The sequence below is a fragment of the Musca autumnalis genome, unplaced genomic scaffold (assembly GCF_047663935.1).
Source record: "Musca autumnalis isolate F117 unplaced genomic scaffold, ASM4766393v1 scaffold_2, whole genome shotgun sequence".
NCBI lineage: Eukaryota > Metazoa > Arthropoda > Insecta > Diptera > Muscidae > Musca > Musca autumnalis.
In genome coordinates this window covers 72,889,338-72,911,135 of record NW_027411755.1, presented here as the reverse complement: position 1 = coordinate 72,911,135, position 21,798 = coordinate 72,889,338, and the positions used below count along the sequence as shown (strand labels likewise).

Sequence of the window (21,798 nt, the reverse complement as noted above, 5' to 3'; positions counted from 1 at the left end):
TTCATAGTTTCTTTGAAGTCCATTTTTTATTTTCTGCACGCTATATCGGTATTTTTCCCACTGTGCATTGGCCCCATCGTGCATTGTATTGATCTGCATGTATGTACGTCTTTTGTGGGTGGCGTATGATTAATATCAAATTAAATATTAATTCCACTCATACGCACATAGGGGTGGTGGTAAGCAAAAATAACATTACATCGACGTGCAGATAATTCATTAAATTAATTGTAAATAAACCTCAAACCAAAAACCACATGTGGCATCTGTGCGTGATTGTATTACACTGTATATTGTATTACATTATATGGATTACGATAATTGGAAGAAACGACATTGTACTTCTCTGTTTCTCTTAGGCAAATATATATCTTTAAAAAAAATTATTACTGCAATATTCTTTAGTTTTGTCATAATATTGACTAACTTATGTCTTCAATTGAAATATATTTTTTTACGGAATAAATATTTTTTTGGAACAAGACCGAGTAATCTTTTGAAGTTTTCTTTCAATTCATTGCCAATATAACAATACAACATATTTGACATTTCTTGATAAATTGATCGCGTTACCTATCGTATTGAATGCAAGTATGTTTGGAATACTTCTGTAGAAAATAAAATATTTTGTTTAAATAAAAATGTTTGAATTGCAATATGAAAATAATTATTATTTGGATTATAAAAAAATAATTATTCAGATTCACCTTGATGTAAACGCAATACAGCTTGATTTACTGGCATTCCTTTTGTCTAATCTAAAGTAGAGTTGGGCAATCTAGTTCCCGGAGCGGATCGATCTTTCTAGTTCCTTTTCCCAAAAGGAACTAGTTCTTTAATATAGTTCCATAGTTCCAAATAGTTCCGAGACCGATATACATAGTTCAACGAAACTTTCTCTTTCATCGTTCCTTTCATTCCAAATAGTTACGAGACCGAAATGTTTCAACGAATTTTGTTCTTTTATCGTTCTTTCCGTTCCAAATAGTTCCGAGATCGAAATAGTTCAATAAATCTTTCTCTTTCGTAGCTCTTTTTGTTTCCTTCGTTCCAAATAGTTCCGAGACTGAAATGTTTTCATGGTTTGGTGGATGAATTGACATAAAAATAAATAAATTGCAGCGAACAAACATTGAAGGAACCAGAAAAACGAAGGGAACTATATGAACTAAAGGAACTATATAAACGCAATAGCTGGATATAGTTCCAATAGTTCCTTGTCCGGAATAGTTCCTTGGAACTAGTTCGTTCCGGAACTACACAACTCTAATCTAAAGTATTATAAATACTTAACATTCAGTGTTTCTGCATTTATGAACATTTTAAACTTTGGCCACAAACACGTCCTTTACATGTATTTGTTTCTGAGAAATTTTGTATTTATACCTTCTGTCGAAGTTTTCAATAACAACGAAATAAGCCAACGATTTATACATTAGCTGTAATCTGATTATGCACGACAACAACAGCTACGGTTTATTAATGGCTGTTCATGTTTTGAAGTAGATAGTTAATGGAGTGAGATGTCTATGATATTTTTAAATATTTAAAACACAGGTAACGTATACAAAATGATAACGATTAAGTAAACGATGGTTGTTTTGGTTGGTTTTATTTAGATATTTTTTACATTGTCAAATAAATAGGAAGCCAACGGAATGCTGGAGGGGAAATAGCATAAATTGGTGAGATTGCAAAGCATATTTTTGGAAGTTTTATTTAAAGTTTTAAATAAAAATAATAACAATAACTGTAAAGCGTCCTTTAATAGTACGACATTAAATGTTATTGGTAATGTATTTTATATACTCCTTGACTTAAGGCTAACTAGGGTATATGGGGAATATTTCCAATCAAATGAAACCAAAATTATAATGATCGGTATAATAGTTTGGATGTTATTGGCAAAATAAGCACATGTTTGGATAACAAACAATAAATTTTGGTTGAAAGTATTTGAAAAAATCTAAGTACTTCTATTATTTTTCTCGAAACTCCCAAGAAAATGGGCGGATTATGCTTTATCTACATTCACATAGAAGGTTTCACATTGAGGAATTTTATCGGTTATTGGGATAAATAATTAGGCTTCTTAAACGGAAACAGAGTTCAAATAAACCGTTTTAATTTGTATGCATTTTTAAAATATGTGTAAATCGCGTAATTATCAAAATCACTTTGTCCGCATGTGATTTTCATGTACAGCAAGACCATATCTTTTAATTTGTATATATTTTTCGATATATAATTTGGACACTGAGATGTAGCATTGGCTGAATCTTAGCATTAAAAACATATACAACATCGATAATTTGCGCAAAGTGCATAAAATTTTGTTCCGCATCCGGTTTCAGTGTCACCATCAAAATCTACACAGAAAAAATAATTACTGCATTTCAGGAATAGTGTTCATAAAGTCTTGCCAAGGTTCAAATTTTTGTATTTCATGAACGCCTTTCATAAAGCAAAAAAAAAAAAAAAATAAAATACTGTTTTTTTCTGAGAGATTGAAAAAAAAATATTTTGTCGAGTGCTGTTTTTATTGACTAACAAACACCAACCAACCAACCAACCACCACCACAAACCGCAGTCAAATCAGTGCCAAATTTTGCTGCTTTTTATTAATTACACTGTGCTACAGTGAAAATTTGCAGGGGTTGTGATGCATAAATTCGGTATTGTGGGAGTCCATGGAAGACGAAAATACCTTTGGTTTCTTTGGGTCACTTCGTTTTTTGATTTTATACCGGTAAATGTAGTGAAAACGGAGTTTCTTGGATTTTTAATTTAAAACGGAGATAACTTTTTTTTTCCGCAACGGACTTTTACAGCTTATTTTTTATTTAAAAGGTCAAAATCATGTCTTTCGATAGTCCGATCAACGCGTAATTTTAAATAAGGTAAGAGTATATCACAAAGGAGAAGCTTGCAATTTGAGATGGCGATCGGATAATATTTAGAGGGTTAAATGGGCCAAAGCTTGTGTGTGAAAATTGTGAAAATTTTTAATATACAGCTTATATCTTAATTCCTGGAAGTGACATTCCGGACAAGTGAGATATACTTGAAAGTGGAACGCTTGACCTTTCAATTGATGCCAATTATGTTGGTGTGCATGATCAGATAACAGAGTTACAACCTAATATATTCCGTTATTTGTTTGTAGTGTAATAATAAACTCGCTAGAAGTCGCAATTATACATCAATAGTCACGAAATTTTGCACCGAGTAAGAGTATAGGTCGAAAAAGATGCCTACAATTTTGAATGATGATCTGATATTCTTCAGCGGGTGAAATGGACCATTACTTTTGTATGAAAAATATAAAATATTTATTTTTGGTCGATATTTCAATTCCTTGAGGACATATATATGTCGCAAAGTAGCCTACATATGGAAAAAACTACTGACCTTTCCCCTGATGTAAATTGCAATAAAGTGTTTGCTAGATAACGGGCCTACTGCCTAATATACAATGGGTTCTATGTAGAGAACCACATTTTTGTCCCATGCTACATATTGTCTCTCCAAAAGTTTATGTAACGCCACGAAATATTCGTCCTAGACCCTTTATTTGGTATGCCAAAATTCCTATCTCGACGAGATAAAGCGATTTAGCGATGTGTGTCCGTCCATTAAAAATTGTAAACAAGCTTAAGGCCGCAATTATGAACCGATTGTAACGAATTTTTTAAGGAGGTTGGGTTCGGGCCAGAATAGAAATAATTAGTTTTTGCTGATGATCGTGGAATGTTCAGGGAACGAAATGGACTAAAAACAAAATTTTAACCAATTTTGTAGCGGCTCTGTAGGTCAAAATAATAACCCGCAAAATTTTAAACAAAGTTTGAGTTTATGATGAAGAAGAAGCGTACAAACCAACGCACACTGGTCGAATCCACTGATCTAGCGGCGCGAAAGTCAAAATATCGAACTATAAATTTGCGAATTATTTCCCATTGTATCGAATACAGACACTTTACAGACAAAGATTTTGTTTTTTCATTTTTGTTGTTGTAAATATTCACTCAGTTATTCACTATCAAATACAAGAGTTTTTGTTGCATCAGATTTTAAAAAATTGTTGCAAACATTAACTTCATATTTGTTTAAATGTTAAATAAATTCGTAATGAAACTGGACAAGATTTATTTTTAATTAATAGCAGAGGGTGTGATTTAAACTATAAAAATTAGTTGTACGCGCTTGTTCCATAGAGTGCTTCTTGTAAACTTGGCCGAACTTAGGTTCGGTTATTTTTTGGGGAATGAAATTGGACTCTCTGTATATGGAATAACCACATTATGGCCGCAACTTTTTTGATGAGTGCACTTTTAAAATAAGGGATTTTGCATGAAATTCATAGAAATTTAGCTGTGCTTTTATATGGGAGCTAAATCAAAATATGAACCTATCTTGAGAAATGTGTCTACCCTCGGAGACACTATAATACCATATTATAGGTAAATATGTTATTAAATATGGGATAACAAGTAAAAATACAACGAATCGGAGGTACCATAAAAGCGGCTACATCGAAACATAAATCCGTGTTAAAAATGTTTTGTAAGAAGATGTTATACGCAGTGAGAACACGGAATGCAAAATTACAGCCAAGTTGGTTTAAAAATGTGGTCATGATATTCAAAATACCTTAAATTGAGAGGTACGGTTACATGGGGGCTATATCAAAACGTGCACCTATGTCCATAATTTTTGGTGGAAATATTATAAGACCCTAGGAACCCTAAGTACCAAATTACAGGTAATTTGCTACGAAATTGTGGAACAAATCCTCAAAATACCGAAAATCTTAAGGTACCGTTATATGGGGGCTTTACCAAAACATGAGCCGATATTGTATTGTGTCTGAAGTAAAGAAACGCTATTCGAGTAAAAAGTGGTAAAACTTGAAGATTCTTCAACGTAAAGGAACAGAGCTTTGGTTTGTCAGTTAACTAATAACAAAATTGTTGCGACCTACAGTGGTAGGTATGTGTTGTGGTGTGGTTTGTTGATATAGTCTCAATGTGATGGTGTTGTGGTTTGTTGATACATTGTCAATGCGATGGTGAGACGACGAGACCATTCAAAAGAAAACGAGAACAAAGTTGACAGCATTTACCAAACATGAAAGGAAATATGAGAGCAAATAGTGGAATATAGGGAAAAAAGGAAACTGATTTTGCATCTCATGAAAATCTTACATATTTTTGAAAAAATAGTTGCTTTCGGATGGTAATAAGAAACTGCACATGTATCTTATGTGAGGTACCTGTACAGTATGAAAAAACTACATCACGAACGAAAATATGTAAACATTTTTGAAATATTTTTTCTGTGTACATCGATATATATCTATTTCAAGGTGATCAATCAAGAACCGTGGATGTAGCATTACACACTATTTTTGGGATAAAATGAATATAACTCCCTTATCAGTGAAGTTTTTAAATCTTTGTTTCCGCAAAAATGAAGATGCTGCACTCGTTTTTTCATTGCAGTGGAAACGAACACTAGAAAACGCGGGATACCTTGGAATTTCTCGTATCTCGCGTTTTAGTAGATGGATTTTCACGAGTAATGATTTATTAGATCCTCAACGTAAAAATCTAAAAGTTGTCACCGAATACGAGGAAATCGAATTACAATTGTAAAAATTAGTACCGAATAATATGATTTTTAAGAAAATGTTCTCAAAAATTTTCTTATTTGGATACTGATTTCTGTAAAGCTGTGTAGACTACATTCACAAACATATATCAAATAACTCAGAATCGCGAGTTCTACAATTCTATACATTATTTTTTGAAAAACCTGTTTGCGGAAAGAGTTAGAAGGAAATAAAACAAGTAAAAAAGCATTAAGTTCGGCCAGGCCGAACTTTTCATACCCTCCACCATAAAATATTCATTCCTGTCCCCAACTTTAAGTGAGTACGTTAAAATGTCAGAAAATGTACATAAAATGCTTCATTCGGGAGGCCCTTTTTATGGTGCCTATATCTAACTGTTGACAATTTTTGGTGGGCTAGAAATTGGGAGGTACTGTTATATAGGGGTTATAATAAAACATGGGCCTATGTTGACAGTTTTTGATGGGAGCTTTTAATGTCAAATAACTCCTAATTCGGTTAAAAAATTTAGCTAGAATCCTCAAAATATCGACAATCGGTACATAACGTGGGAACTTCAAATGTCATTAACAGCTAGTTCGGAGGTATCTGGGCTATACGAAAATGTGAACTTAAATGAACAATTTTTGTTGCAGAATTTTTGTTGACTTTTAAATTTCAAATTACAGAAAGGTACGGAAAATCGGGAGGTTTGTTTTGGGGCTATACAAAAACATGGACCTACGTTCGGTTAAACATTTTAAGTAAAATCCTCAAAGTACCGAAAATCGGGAAGTATCGTTATATTGGGGCTATGTTGAAAATTGTTGATGCAGATGTGTGGTGACCACTACAACCTTCAAATGTCAAATTACAGTTAGTTCTGTTAAAAATTGTAGCTAAAATTGCCAAATTACTGAAAATTGGGAGGTACCGTTACATGGGAGCTATATCCGAACATGACCTATATTGACAATTTTTGATGGAGAGGTGTTGTGACCACTAAGAACTTCAAATGTCAAATTACTGCTAGTTCGGTTTGTAGCTAAAATCATCAAATTACTGAAAATCGGGAGGTACCGTTATATGGAGGCTTTCTTGACAATTTTTGGTGGAGAGGTGTGGTGACCACTAAGAATTTCAAATGTTCAAATTACAGATAATTGGGTTAAAACTTGTTGGTAAAATTCTCAAAATACCTGAAATCGGGCGGTAACGTTATATGGGGGCTATTCCAAAACATGGACCTATGTCCACTAGTTATATAAGTTTATTGACATTAAAGAACCCTAAATGTCAATTGATAACTAAATCGGTCTGAATATGTAGATAAAAACGTCAAAATGCCGTAAATCGGGGGTACTGTTATATGGGGGCTATTCCAAAACGTGGACCTAGGTCCTTAACTTTTGTTATATATGTTTATTGATACTTAAGAACCCTAAATGTCAAATTATAGCTAAATCGGTCTAAAAGTGTAGCTAATAACGTCAAAATACTGCAAATCGGGGGGTACCGTTATATGGGGGCTATACCAAAACGTGGACCTATGTCCACAAGTTTTGTTATATATGTGTATTAACACTTAAGAACCCTAAATGTCAAATTATAGCTACATCGGTCTGAAAATGTAGCTAAAAACGTCAAAATACCGCAAATCGGTGGGTACCGTTATATGGGGGCTATACCAAAACGTGGACCTATGTCCACAAGTTTTGTTATATATGTTTATTAACACTTAAGAACCCTAAATGTCAAATTATAGCTACATCGGTCTGATAATGTAGCTAAAAACGTCAAAATACCGTATATCGGGAGGTACCGTTATATGGGGGCTATACCAAAACGTGGACCTATGTCCACAACTTTTGTTATGTAAGTTTATTGATATTTAAGAACCCTAAATGTCAAATTATAGCTAAATCGGTCTAAAAATGTAGCTAAAAACGTCAAAATACCGCAAATCGGGGGGTACCGTTATATGGGGGCTATACCAAAACGTGGACCTATGTCCACAAGTTTTGTTATATATGTGTATTAACACTTAAGAACCCTAAATGTCAAATTATAGCTAAATCGGTCTAAAAATGTAGCTAAAAACGTAAAAATACCGCAAATCGGGGGGTACCGTTATATGGGGGCTATACCAAAACGTGGACCTATGTCCACAAGTTTTGTTATATATGTTTACTTACACTTGAGAACCCTAAATGTCAAATTATAGCTACATCGGTCTGATAATGTAGCTAAAAACGTCAAAATACCGTATATCGGGAGGTACCGTTATATGGGGGCTATACCAAAACGTGGACCTATGTCCACAACTTTTGTTATGTAAGTTTATTGATATTTAAGAACCCTAAATGTCAAATTATAGCTAAATCGGTCTAAAAATGTAGCTAAAAACGTCAAAATACCGCAAATCGGGGGTACCGTTATATGGGGGCTATACTAAAACGTGGACCTATGTCCACAAGTTTTATTATATATGTGTATTAACACTTAAGAACCCTAAATGTCAAATTATAGCCAAATCGGTCTGAAAATGTAGCTAAAAACGTCAAAATACCGTAAATCGGGGGGTACCGTTATATGGGGGCTATACCAAAACGTGGACCGATATAGCCCATCATCGAACTTGACCTGCCTGCAAACAAAAGACGCATTTTCCCAAAATTTCAGCGTCCTATCTCCATTTTTGTGGATGCTAGAGTGATTACCACAGACGGACGGACGGACGGACGGACGGACGGACGGACGGACGGACGGACGGACGTGCTCAGATCGACTTAGAATTTTACCCTGATCAAGAATATATATACTTTATAGGGTCGCAAATGAGTATTTCAATGCGTTACAAACGGAAAAACAAACTTAATATACCCTCCATACTATGGTGGAGGGTATAAAAACACTTAAAATCTGGCTTCAATATTTCAGCATCATTTAATAGTAGACGCAGATCAATTTTTGAAAAGTTGTACATTGGTGAGATGGTCCTTATTTAGTTGGCTTATAATTTGACTTTGACAGGAAACACATAAATAGTGTGGTTTACTCACAAATCGAGAGAAACCAAAAAAAAGACAAGTTGCCTTTCACCCATTTTTATACCCTCCACCATAGTACGGAGGGTATATTAAGTTTGTTTTTCCGTTTGTAACGCATTGAAATACTCATTTGCGACCCTATAAAGTATATATATTCTTGATCAGGATAAAATTCTGAGTCGATCTGTGCACGTCCGTCCGTCGGTGGTAATCACTCTAGCATCCACAAAAATGGAGATAGGACGCTGAAATTTTGGGAAAATGCGTCTTTTGTTTGCAGGCAGGTCAAGTTCGATGATGGGCTATATCGGTCCACGTTTTGGTATAGCCCCCATATAACGGTACTCCCCGATTTACGGCATTTTGCCGTTTTTAGCTACATTTTCAGACCGATTTAGCTATAATTTGACATTTAGGGTTCTTAAGTGTCAATAAACTTATATAACAAAAGTTGTGGACATAGGTCCACGTTTTGGTATAGCCCCCATATAACGGTACCCCCCGATTTACGGTATTTTGACGTTTTTAGCTACATTTTCAGACCGATTTAGCTATAATTTGACATTTAGGGTTCTTAGGTGTCAATAAACTTATATAACAAAAGTTGTGGACATAGGTCCACGATTTGGTATAGCTCCCATATAACGGTACCCCCGATTTACGGTATTTTGACGTTTTTAGCTACATTTTCTGACCGATTTAGCTATAAATTGACATTTAGGGTTCTTAAGTGTCAATAAACTTATATCACAAAACTAGTGGACATAGGTTCATGTTTTGGAATAGCCCTCATATAACGTTATCCCCCGATTTCGGTATTTTGACGTTTTAAGGCACATTTCTAGACCGAATTGGCTATAATATGGGTTCTTAGTGACCAAAAAACTTATATTCGAAAAAATTATGAACATAGGTACATGTTTTGGTATAGCTCCATATAACGGTACCTCCCGATTTTCGGTATTTTGAGATTTTTACCTACAAGTTTTAACCGAATTAGCTGTAATTTGAACATTTGACATTTGAAGTTCTTAGTGGTCACCACACCTCTCCACCAAAATTCTCTGAAATTTTGGGAAAATGCGTATTTTGTTTGCAGGCAGGTCAAGTTCGATGATGGGCTATATCGGTCCACGTTTTGGTATAGCCCCCATATAACGGTACCCCCCGATTTACGGTATTTTGATGTTTTTAGCTACATTTTCAAACCGATGTGGCTTTAATTTGACATTTAGGGTTCTTAAATGTCAATAAACTTATATAACAAAACTTGTGGGCATAGGTCCACGTTTTGGTATAGCCCCCATTTAACGGTGCCCCTCGATTTGCGGTATTTTGACGTTTTAAGCTACATTTTCAGACCGATTTAGCTATAAAATGACATTTAGGGTTCTTATGTGTAAATAAACTTTTATAACAAAAGTTGTGGACATAGGTCCACGTTTTGGTATAGCCCCATATAACGGTACCCCCGATTTACGGCATTTTGACGTTTTTAACTACATTTTCAGAACGATTTAGCTATAAATTGACATTTAGGTTTCTTAAATGACAATAAACTTATATAACTAGTGGACATAGGTTCATGTTTTGGAATAGCCCCCATATAACGTTACCGTCTGATTTCAGGTATTTTGACGTTTTAAGTCACATTTCTAGACCGAATTAGCTATAATTTGATATTTAGGGTTCTTACTGACCAGAAAACTTATATTCGAAAAAATTATGAACATAGGCCCATGTTTTGGTATAGCTCCATATAACGGTACCTCCCGATTTTCGGCATTTTGAGAATTTTACCTACAAGTTTTAACCGAATTATCTGTAATTTGAACATTTGACATTTGAATTTCCTAGTGGTCACCACACCTCTCCACCAAAAATTGTCAAGAAAGGTCGATGTATTGATAAAGCCCCCATATAACGGTAACTCCCGATTTTCAGTAATTTGATGATTTTAGCTACAATATTAAACCGAACAAGCAACAATTTGACATTTGAAGTTCTTAGTGGTCACAACACCTCTCCATCAAAAATTGTCAACATAGGTCCATGTTCGGATATAGCTCCTATATAACGGTACCTCCCAATTTTCAGTAATTTTGCAATTTTAGCTACAATTTTTAACCGAACCAACTGTAATTTGACATTTGAAGGTTGTAGTGGTCACCACACATCTGCATCAACAATTTTCAACATAGCCCCAATATAACGATACTTCCTGATTTTCGGTACTTTGAGGATTTTTCTTAAAATGTTTAACCAACGTAGGTCCATGTTTTGGTATAGCCCCAAAACAAACCTCCAGATTTTCCGTACCTTAGCTTTATTTTTTGGACGAACTTTCTGTAATTTGAAATTTAAAAGCCAACAAAAATTGTTCATTTATGTTCATATTTTCGTATAGCCCACATACCTTCGAAATAGCTGTTAATGACATTTGAAGTTCCACGTTATGTACCGATTTTCGATATTTTGAGGATTCTAGCTGCAATTTTTAACCGAATTAGGAGTTATTTGACGTTAAACGCTCCCATCAAAAACTGTCAACATAGGTCCATGTTTTATTATAACCCCTATATAACGGTACCTCCCAATTTCTAGCCCACCAAAAATTGTCAACGTACATAGTTAGATATAGGCACCATAAAAAAGGGCCTCCCGAATGAAGCATTTTATGTACATTATCTGACATTTTAACGTAACCACTTAAAGTTGGGGACAGGAATGTAAACTAATTATTCCATTTAGTTCAGAATATTTTATGGTGGAGGGTATGAAAAGTTCGGTCCGGCCGAACTTAACGCTTTTTTACTTGTTTAACATAAATATAGCCACAGCTTCCACGCAAATTAACTTTTAAGGTCAATACTTTTTGCCATGTCTAAAAACATTTCATTTTATCCAAAAGCATTTAATCAACCACATTTCCCGAGTTAAAAAAGGGCAAACCTTTGTCAACTATGTTAAATTTTCAAAAATATTGCCTATATGCACTTTGATACGATCAACAAATAAGAAAATGCTTTGTCGGAAGCGGTCGGCCATGTAATATCCTAAACCACTTTGTTGGTGCTTTAACTTCCGGCGGATAAAAACTAAATCTTTGAAGAAGGTTACTCCTTCTACAGCCAAGAAAGTATACGTAGGGTATACGTATGGTATAAGAGACACAAACGCCTCTTTAGAAAGAAGGAGGATTTGTTGATCCTAGATGTATCTGGATCATCGGTGCATGTTTATAAAGCTGTACTTTATGTGACCGAATAGTTTGGATCTTCCAAACGACCGTTCTCAGTTTGGTGTTCGGAATGAATGTTCTATTAATTGCCACACAAATAAAACAGTAAGCGTTACAAAATTTAGTTTTGAAAACCCCCTATTGACAAAAGCATTTGTTTTTGATAATAAAATAAGATAATGTGTTTTGACTTGGAATATAATGTTGATTGCTAACACTTTTTCTCTAAAATGCTTCTACACAAATTGCAAACCACATATTTTCTTCTTTTCGTATCATTTTTGTGTCCTCAATAAAAAAATAAGAATAAGTTGTTTTCCTAATTTTTTTAATATTATTCCCATTAAATAATTTGCAGCAGCAGGAGGACTATAGAAAAATGGAGAAAAATCCGTGTAAAAAGAGATACAATTCTTAACAGACTGTGCAAAAACGACAACACAACAATTTTACAAAACTACACATTATTTACATGTGTCCCTCAGTCGACTTCTTGCTTTGGAAATAAATAAAAACACTGCTTGGGTTTTAACTACCACAAAACACAGAGTGGATAATTTTGTCACACCAGCACACCCACATACAATTGCTACATACACAACCATATAAGCAGTCATTTTGATGTCCCAGTTGGAAATTGTCTGCAATGTGTCTTCAAAGGTGTCCCAAATCCATTGAAGACGGCTCGACGACAGCCCTTTATGATCATTGACGACATTTTCACACAAATGTCGCAAAAGTCGTGCACGACAAGTTGAGCGAAAAGGTAAGCGGATTGGTCTTCAACGACGATATAATGGACATTGGATTATACCTTGTCGTTCATGAATACATGGACCACTTTGTCTCAAACGTTGTCCTTGATGACAATATTATTCCAATTGTCACCTTTGTTATCTTTAGTGACATTATAAAAGACATTTTTTACAAATATTTTTTTTTATTTTTATTATAATTTGTATTTAAAACAAACCAGAAACTCCATTTGTATATAGTTTTAAGAAACTATTCAATAAATTAGGTACATTCAAATGTATACAGTTTTTAAATTAAGTAAAAAATAAATTAATTCAGTCTTTAACACAACAACTTAAAAATAAATAAATAAATGAAATTGTTAAAATAAAATAGATGAATAAATATATTCATTCAGTCTTTAAAACATAAAAGCATATATAATAAAATAGATTGTTCATTAGAATAAGTTGAAAATTATGATTCGAACTTCGATGATGATCTTGAATTTCTTGTTCTTGAATTTTTTTGTTAATTGTGTTTTTTAGCCTCTTAAGCGAACTTCTTAATTCGCACACAAATTGTTCATATGTAAATCCTTCCGTTTTGACAGACTCTGTAGACAAATATAAATAGAAAAATATTAACGTATTTGTAGCTAAATATATTAAAAAAATCTTACCATATAAGGCGTTCAAGAAATGTCCATATGTTTTTATACCCTACACCACTATGTGGGGAGGGTATTATAAGTTGGTTTTGGCCAAAAAGTTTGTAACGCATCGAAATAATGGTCGTAGACCCATACTTATATATATCAAAATGAATGTCTCGACGAGCTGAGTCGATCTGGCTATGTGTGTCCGTCCGTCAGTCCGTCCGTCCGTCTGTCCATCTAAACCTTGTAATCACGCTACAGGCCGCAATTTTGATCGGATCGTCACGAAATTTTGGATGTTGATGGGGGTCCCGGAGGGGAAGAAGCCTATTGATTTTGGTGATGGTCGGATAATATTTACGGGTCGGAAAGGGCAAAAAACTTAGGTGGACAAAAAGACAACGTTTTTTTTCAAAAGCCAATATCTCAGCTTCTAAATGGGGTATACCAAAAGCAAAACCTGACAATGAAAGCAGAAAATATCACATTTCTAATGATGTAATGTAGATGCTCGTAGGTGATCAAACAACGAAGATATCGCAATAGTAGCAAATAAAACCCCAATTTTCATTTTTGCGATTTTAACTATATTGACAAATATCACAGCTTTGGTTGAAAATTTTCCAAAAGCAAAGCCTGCCTATGAAAGTAGAAGTTCCCGTCTTTGCAATGATGCAAACTAGGTCGGCGTAGGTAACCAAATAACGGAGATATCGCAATAGTCGGTAATACATCCCATTTTTTTATTTTTTGGAAATCACGCTACAGGCCGCAATATTGATCGGATCGTCACGAAAATTTTAGGGTTAATGGGGGTCCCAAAAAGAAAGAAGCCTATTGATTTTGATGATGGTCGGATAATATTCAGGGGTCGGAATGGGCAAACACTTATTTGGCGAAAGGTCAACATTTTATTTCAAAGCCAATATCTCCGTTTCTTTAGGAGGTATATCAAAAGCAAAACCTGGGAAGGAAAATAGAAAATATCACCTTTACAACGATGTAAATTAGGTTGTCATAGGTGGTCAAATAGCAGAGATATGGCAATAGTCGATAATGCATCCCATTTCCGATTTTTTTGTAATCACGCCACAGGTCGCAATTTTGATCGGATCGTCACGAAAGTTTAGGGGTTAATGGGGGTCCCACAGAGGAAGAAGCCTACTGATTTTAATGATGGTCGGATAATATTCAAGAGGGCAAAAACTTATTTGGAGAAAAGGTCTACGTTTTATTTCAAAGCCAATATCTCTGTTTCTTTAAGAGGTATATCAAAAGCAAAACCTGGCAAGGAAAGTAGAAAATATCACCTTTACAACGATGTAAAGTAGGTTGTCGTAGCTGCTCAAACAACAGAGATATCGCAATAGTCGGTAATGTATCTCATTTTCCGATTTGTTTGTAATCACGCTACAGGTCGCAATTTTAATCTGATCGTCACGAATCTTTTGGAAGTTATAGCGGGTCCCACATAGGAAGAAGCCTATTGATTTTGGTGATAGCCGGATAATATTTAGGGATTGGAATGGGGAAAAACTCATTTGGAGACAAATTCAAAGTTTTATTCTTTGTGAATATATTGGCTTCTAGTATGGGTATCCAACGACAAAGCCTGTCAATGGAAGAAGAAAATATTACCTTTACATTGGTGTAAAGCAGGTTGGCGAAGGTGGTCAAACAAGGGAGATATCACAATAGTCGGTAATGCATTCAATTCTTCCATTTTTTTGCAATCAAGCTACAGGTCGTAATTTTGATCGGATGGTCACGTAATTTAGGTTGCTTATGGGGGTCCATGAGACAAAGAGGCATATTATTTTTGGTGGTAGTCGGTTTATATTCCCTAAACGAAATGTTTACCAGTGAAAAGCTTATGCACAGGGGTAGTGGTGTAGGGTATCACATGGTCGGCCCCGTCCCGACTATAGCCTTTGCTCACTTGTTAAAGATTTTTTTATCTTTTGATCCGTTATAGTTAAATGATGTAACTATATTTTTTCCCAATATTTTGTCCAGATTTTTCATGGAAGATTTTAGTATTTTTCTCATGACATTTATCTAAAAAATAATGAAATATTTTAAAATAAGATATTATATAAAGCATTTTTAAATACTTACAATGTCACCATCATCCGTGGCCAAAATACCATCCAACTCCTTCAATTTATCCTCCGATGGAACAGGAAAATATGTGTGATTTGCTTCATACAATAGTGTATTTCGATGAAGCAAAACCTTTATTTCAGCAAATACGTTTACCAGTTCTTCTTGCACTTCTATGATACGTCTCAATCCGTCTTCTATTTTTGGGATACATTTTAATTGGGTTTTTATGCTTTCAATGTCTTTAGAAATTTTATCCATTGCTGGTTAATCTAGAATATAGGTGTATTTTGATGAGTAAACTAATTTATTAAAGATTGTAAATAAATAAAGATAAAAAGTAGAAAATACGTCTTGTATAAATAATTTATACGCAGTTGTGTAACATTGGCAGAGCTATAAATTTGTCTTTATATGGAAGGTACATCATTTTACACTTAATCATATCCACATCGATCACTATTTCCTCTCTAGCCTCGTCTAAATTTTCGATAAGTGAAATACCCAACTGCATTGAGGGCATTGGTAGTGAGAAAAAGTTCTGTGTATTAATAATTTTTAGGCCATGCAGCACATTGTCTATAATTTTAGTTACTTTTACAATTGAACTCAAGGAATCTTTACTTTGAAGCATAATAAGGTTGTTAGGGGCGATGTGGCTTATGTAGCAGTTGGTGTTATTAATTGAAATTAATCTTCCAATACGCTTATTGTAATTTATTAAAGTATGTTTTGGGACTATTATTGTTTTATCTTCGAATTTATTTCGAATTTGTTGAAGTATTTGATGATTTTTTTTAACACATTTCTTAATTGATTGCATATAGTTTTCAAAGTCATAAGCTGAAAACTCTGTTATAAGACCATGTTCATTTACACATTCGCATATATGCAACAAAGAATGAACGTTATATGTCACAGCTTTTTCCCCATATATGTTATCAAAAAACTTAACGAAATCCTGAAATAAAGTTTCTGCAGCGTTAATATTATTTTTAAAACTGTATGGACAACATAAAAGTCTATATGCGCAATGAAGCAAAAGAAAGTGGTAATATGTATCCTCGTTCAATATGTCCTTAAGAACAACAACTCCTGTGTATAGAAGAAATTGCCTATATTCTGCCGCTTTCCACCTGTTTAGTTCCTCTAAACTTCGTGGCTTACGCGCAAATTCTTGTGGAATATAACTGTACATCGACAATAAACTAAGGGACAAACATTCTCTGTCTTTAGTGCTAATTTTCTCTACTAAAATGTTTAAGATCTTCTTCATTACCCCCAAATCAATGGCGTGCATAACATCAATTGGAAATTGACTCACCATATTAACTCCAACATTTTCTAAATCAGATGTCATTGTTCTAAACCGCTTAGTGTGATGCTGTGGATTTATTCTATTTCTAAACGAGAGGTCAGTTCTCTTTTCTGCAGCCTCCTTAGAAAAAACTGTTACATTATTCACCCTTCGACCGATCTGTAAGCAGCGGCTACAGCCATGGAAAGAATTATGTCCCATGCAGCCTTTTACGAAGGCTCCCGCTGGAGCATCGCAAATAAATACTCTTAATGTGAATTTAATTGTAGTTTCATTGTATATTATTCCGTTCTCAAATAATTTTGTAATTTCTAGGGTAAATCATGAAGATATGAATTAATACACACAGGTTTTTTGTTCCCACAATAAACCCCAATGAGGAAAACACAATGAACACTTAGGTTACAAATTTTCCCTAATAGAGGTCATAGTGCAACCGAACTACTTTTAAATAATGGTAGTCCGTCTATCCCTACATCTAAAACTATTTCATTCGTCTCCTTCAATAGATCTCCTAGTTTTAATACCTGCGTTTCAATGCCAAAATGTAGGTATAGACCAGGATTAACATTACGAAGAATTATTGGCGATCTTTCAACACTTAAAAGTTGTTTGGAAGTACAGGGGACATTTAAATTTTCATCATACAGTGTTTGAAGTATATCATCTCCCAAACTTCTGCTGACATTATGTTTAATAAAAATTTGTCTTAATTTTTCGCGCAATGTTGAGCTAGCGACACAATTATCTGTTAGAGAATCTTCAATATTACTGTCAGCATTATTACTTGGTTCAGATTGAGTCAGGTTCTTATCATTTACATGTTTTCCCCAAAGTCTTTCAAAGTATACTTTTTTTGTTTTGGAAATTTCCCTTTGTAAAGATCGAATCGATGCCATTACAAATAATAAAATAATATATAATAATGTATGATAACATATAATAACAATAATGTATGATAACATACAAAATATGTTTTGATATTACTTACCAAATTTTTACAAAATCACTCTTCACACTTTTATTTCACTCTTTTTTAAATTATCAATTTAGCACCCGCGTTGATCTTAACACTTCAAATGTTTAACAAGAAATGATCACTGCCGTCAAAACATAAAAAAAATATTTTTTGTTCTGTTTGTTTGCACTTTGGGGATGTTCGTGGTAAAAAATTTGGTTTATGCATGACACATTGCAAGGCAATGTCACTCAGCGCACACACAAGAGTGACAAATTCGGTGACATTATCTTGTATAAAGACAAATTCGATTTTTTTCGTTGATGAAATGGTCATCGCAGATTCAATTTCCAACTGGGGTATATTGTTAAAGTGGCCGTTAGATTGCCTATTGGGAAAGCTATGAAAAAGCAGTATGTTGACAAGAGAAACAAAAGAGGGTCAATAGACAAAAAAAAAACATAGCAATGATATTTTTATGCGGTTTGTTATTCCTAAGGCTAGATAAAGAGAGAAAAACTGCTATATATCATATATCCCTTTTATTCCCTTTGTCTAACTACGTTCTGAAGCCATACATGTTTGTTTGGATTTAAAATATAATTTTTCGTTCAAATGAACTGTTGATTTTTCTGTCAATAGTGCCACTTGGTTTACTGATTAGTGTAAAGAAACTTTCATTCTGTTTTTATACAACTTAACAGATGCGTGATTATTTATATTATCATTGTCCTTTCTATAAGCAAAACGGAAAGGCAAAGACTTCGATATAGAAATAAAGTGAACAATGAAATCATAAAGTGTAGATTCAAAGAAGCAAAGGCCAAGTGTACATATCTATTCTTATTTTGACTTATAGGGCAATTGTTATGTAATGGACTACCAATAACTAATTCGGTTGGTTCAGTATAACAAAATACCACTAATTTCCATAAAATCAGCAAATGAAATTAGCTTCGGATCCATACATAAACAAATTGTACTTTTTAACGTTGTTTCGAGTCTACTGGACACATTGCCCCTTTGTTTAAGGATGGCAATTCGAAAAACATTGTATTATCTCAGAAATGGCCTGCACTATCCAAATCTATATATATAAATGAGCTTGGTGATAAGTGATTGACTGACTGACTGACTGACTGACTCATCATCAACGCCCAACCAAAACGGCTAAAGCTAGGAGCTTGAAATTTTACCAGTGGGTCACTGTTGATGCAAATGTGCAAGATAAGGCCGGGTTTTAGAAAATTCGTCCTGGAACCACAAAAAATAACAACAACAAAAATCCTTATTTTTCATTACTATTACGTACTTATTCACTTAGTTGGCCCTCTGCAAGACATGTGTCAAATTAACAATGCTATAAATTCTTGATATCGTAAGAGATCACACATAATTTCAAATTTTGTAGTTTACTTCTAGGCGCACTTATTTTATCGTAAACCACTAAATAATAGAAAGACAAGACATTTGTTATCTTCCATTGCAACAGATGTCGCAGTTGGTGATAATGGTGTATAAACATCAATTACGCAAATGAACAAATGAGTTGCTGTTGAAGACAACATTAGGGGAATAAATTCAGAAATCGGCCAGAAATAACAACAACTAAAAACTGTATGGACCTGACTTTTTGGTAATAACTAAATGTTTGCAAATCAATGAAAGTGCAATAGAATTGTGCATATTACCACGATTTATTTGCAATTAAGAATTTTATCGTACATGGAGATGTACAGTTATAACTATTCAATTTCAAAATCTGTAATTTGAAGAAATCGCTAAATAATTAATGAAACCAATAATAGGCCCCAGGAATATAGGAATATAGGAATTTGGTATGGAAATCAAGGTTGGGAAGTGGTGCTTCTAAAAGGAAATGGTTTGGAAAATTACCAATCATGTGTACGAAAAGTACTAAATTTAGTACGATTTAGATTTGGGTGAACGTAAAGAGCTGGAAACCTGAAATTTGGAATTACGGTTACTGTTGTAGTGTAGGATTGAGATATGAAGGTAGTTTTGGAAATTCGTGCTTATGTGTACGAAAAGTACTAAATAGTACTAAATTTGGTACAATAGGGATTTGGGTGAACGGATAGAGCTGGAATCCTGATATTTGGAATTGAGATTACTGTTGGAGTGTAGGATTGAAGAACTTTTGGAAATTCGTACTTATGTGTATGAGAAGTACTAAATGGTACTAAATTTGATACAATGGGGATTTGGGTGAACGGATAATAGCTGGAATCTCGAAATTTGGAATTGAGATTACTGGTGGGGTGTAGGATTGAGGTAGTTTTGAAAATTCGTACTTATGGGTACGAAAAGTACTAAATGGTGCTAAATTTAGTACAATTTGGATTTGAATGAACGGATAGAGCTGGAAACCTGAAATTTGGAATTAATATTACTGTTGAAGTGTAGGATTGAGATATGAAGGTGGTTTTGGAAATTAGTACTTATGTGTACGGAAAGTACTAAATGGAACTAAATTTTGTATAATGGGGATTTGGGTGAACGGATAGCGCTGGAATCTCTAAATTTGGAACTGAGATTACTGGTGGAGTTTAATATTGTGGAAGTTTTGGAAATTCGTACATAGGGTACGAAAAATACTAAATAGCACTAAATTTGGTACAGTTTCGATTTGGGTGAACGGATAGGGCTTGATTCCTCAAATTTGGACTGAGGATCACTGATGAAGAGTAAGAAAGATGCACCAAAGGGTTTTTGAAAACTTGAGTCTACGAAAAGTAATAATTGGTACTAAATTTAGTACAATTTGGATTTGAGTGAACGGATAGAGCTGGATTCCTGAAATTTGGAATTGATATTACTGTTGGAGTGTAGGACTGGGGAAGTTTTGGAAATTCTTACTTATGTGAATGAAAAGTACTAAATGGTACTAAATTTGGGACAATGGGGATTTGGGTAAACGGATATAGTTGGAATCTCGAAATTTGGAATTGAGATTACTGGTGGGGTGTAGAATTGAGGTAGTTTTGAAAATTCGTACTTATGGGTACGAAAAGTACTAAATGGTACTAAATTTAGTACAATTTGGATTTGGGTGAACGTATGTATGTAGATGGAAACCTGAAATTTGGAATTAAGATTACTGTGAAGTGTAGGACTGAGATATGAGGGTGGTTTTGGAAATTCGTACTTATGTGTTCGAAAAGTACTAAATTTGGTACAATAGGGATTCGAGTGAACGGACAGAGCTGGAATCCTGAAATTTGAAATTGAGATTACTGTTGGATCATAGGATTGGGGAAATTTTGGAAATTCGTATTTATGTGTACGAAAAGTACTAAATGGTACTAAATTTATTACAATTTGGATTTGGGTGAACGGATAGAACTGGAATCCTGAATTTTAAGTATCAAGGTTGGGAAATGGCGTTGAAATAAGGAAATGGTTTTGGAAGTTCGTATTTATGATTACGAGCAGTACTAAATTTGGATTTGGGTGAACGGATAGAGCTGGAATCCTAAAGTTTTGAATTAAGATTACTGTAGGGGTGTAGGATTGAGATAGTTTTAGAAATTCGTACCTTTGGGTACGAAAAGTACTAAATGGTACTAAATTTGGTACAACTTGGATTTGGATGAACGGATAAAGCTGGAATTCTGAAATTTGGAACTAAGATTACTGTCGGACAGTAGAATTGAGGTAGTTTTGGAAATTCGTACTTATGGGTACAGAAAGCACTAAATTCGGTACAATTTGAATTTTAGTAAACGGATAGTGTTGGAATTAGGAATTAAGATTACTGTAGGAGTGTAGTATTGAGGAAATTTTGAAAAGTCGTACGTGTGCGTACGAGAAGTACTAAATGGTACTAAATATGGTACAATGTGGATTTGGGTGAACGGGTAGAGCTGGAATCCTGAAATTTTTGTTTGGGAAAGAAATGGTACTAAATTTGATACAATTTGGATTCGGGTGAATTAATAGAGCTGGAATCCTGAAATTTGGAATTACGATTACAGTCGAAGAGTAGGATTCAGGTTGTTTTGAAAAAGCAAACTTATGGTTACGAAAAGCACTAAATGGTACTAAATTTAGTACAATTTGTATGTAGGTGAACGGATAGCGGTGGAATCCTGCAATT

At 34.2% G+C, this 21,798-nt stretch overlaps 1 protein-coding gene across 5 annotated transcripts in view; it reads left to right on the top strand.

The window, feature by feature from the left end:
- Positions 1-21,798, top strand: part of LOC141394087 (short neuropeptide F-like) — a 198,213-nt gene that overhangs the window by 25,636 nt on the left and 150,779 nt on the right. For 2 of the 5 annotated variants that reach the window (XM_073967933.1, XM_073967931.1), the window contains exon 2: positions 12,265-12,672. The exons of 2 other annotated variants lie outside the window; for them this stretch is intronic. The gene's annotated coding sequence lies outside the window, so the exon portion shown is untranslated. The remainder of the gene's footprint in view (positions 1-12,264; positions 12,673-21,798) is intronic. One more of the 5 variants, XM_073967934.1, reaches the window with a different exon arrangement.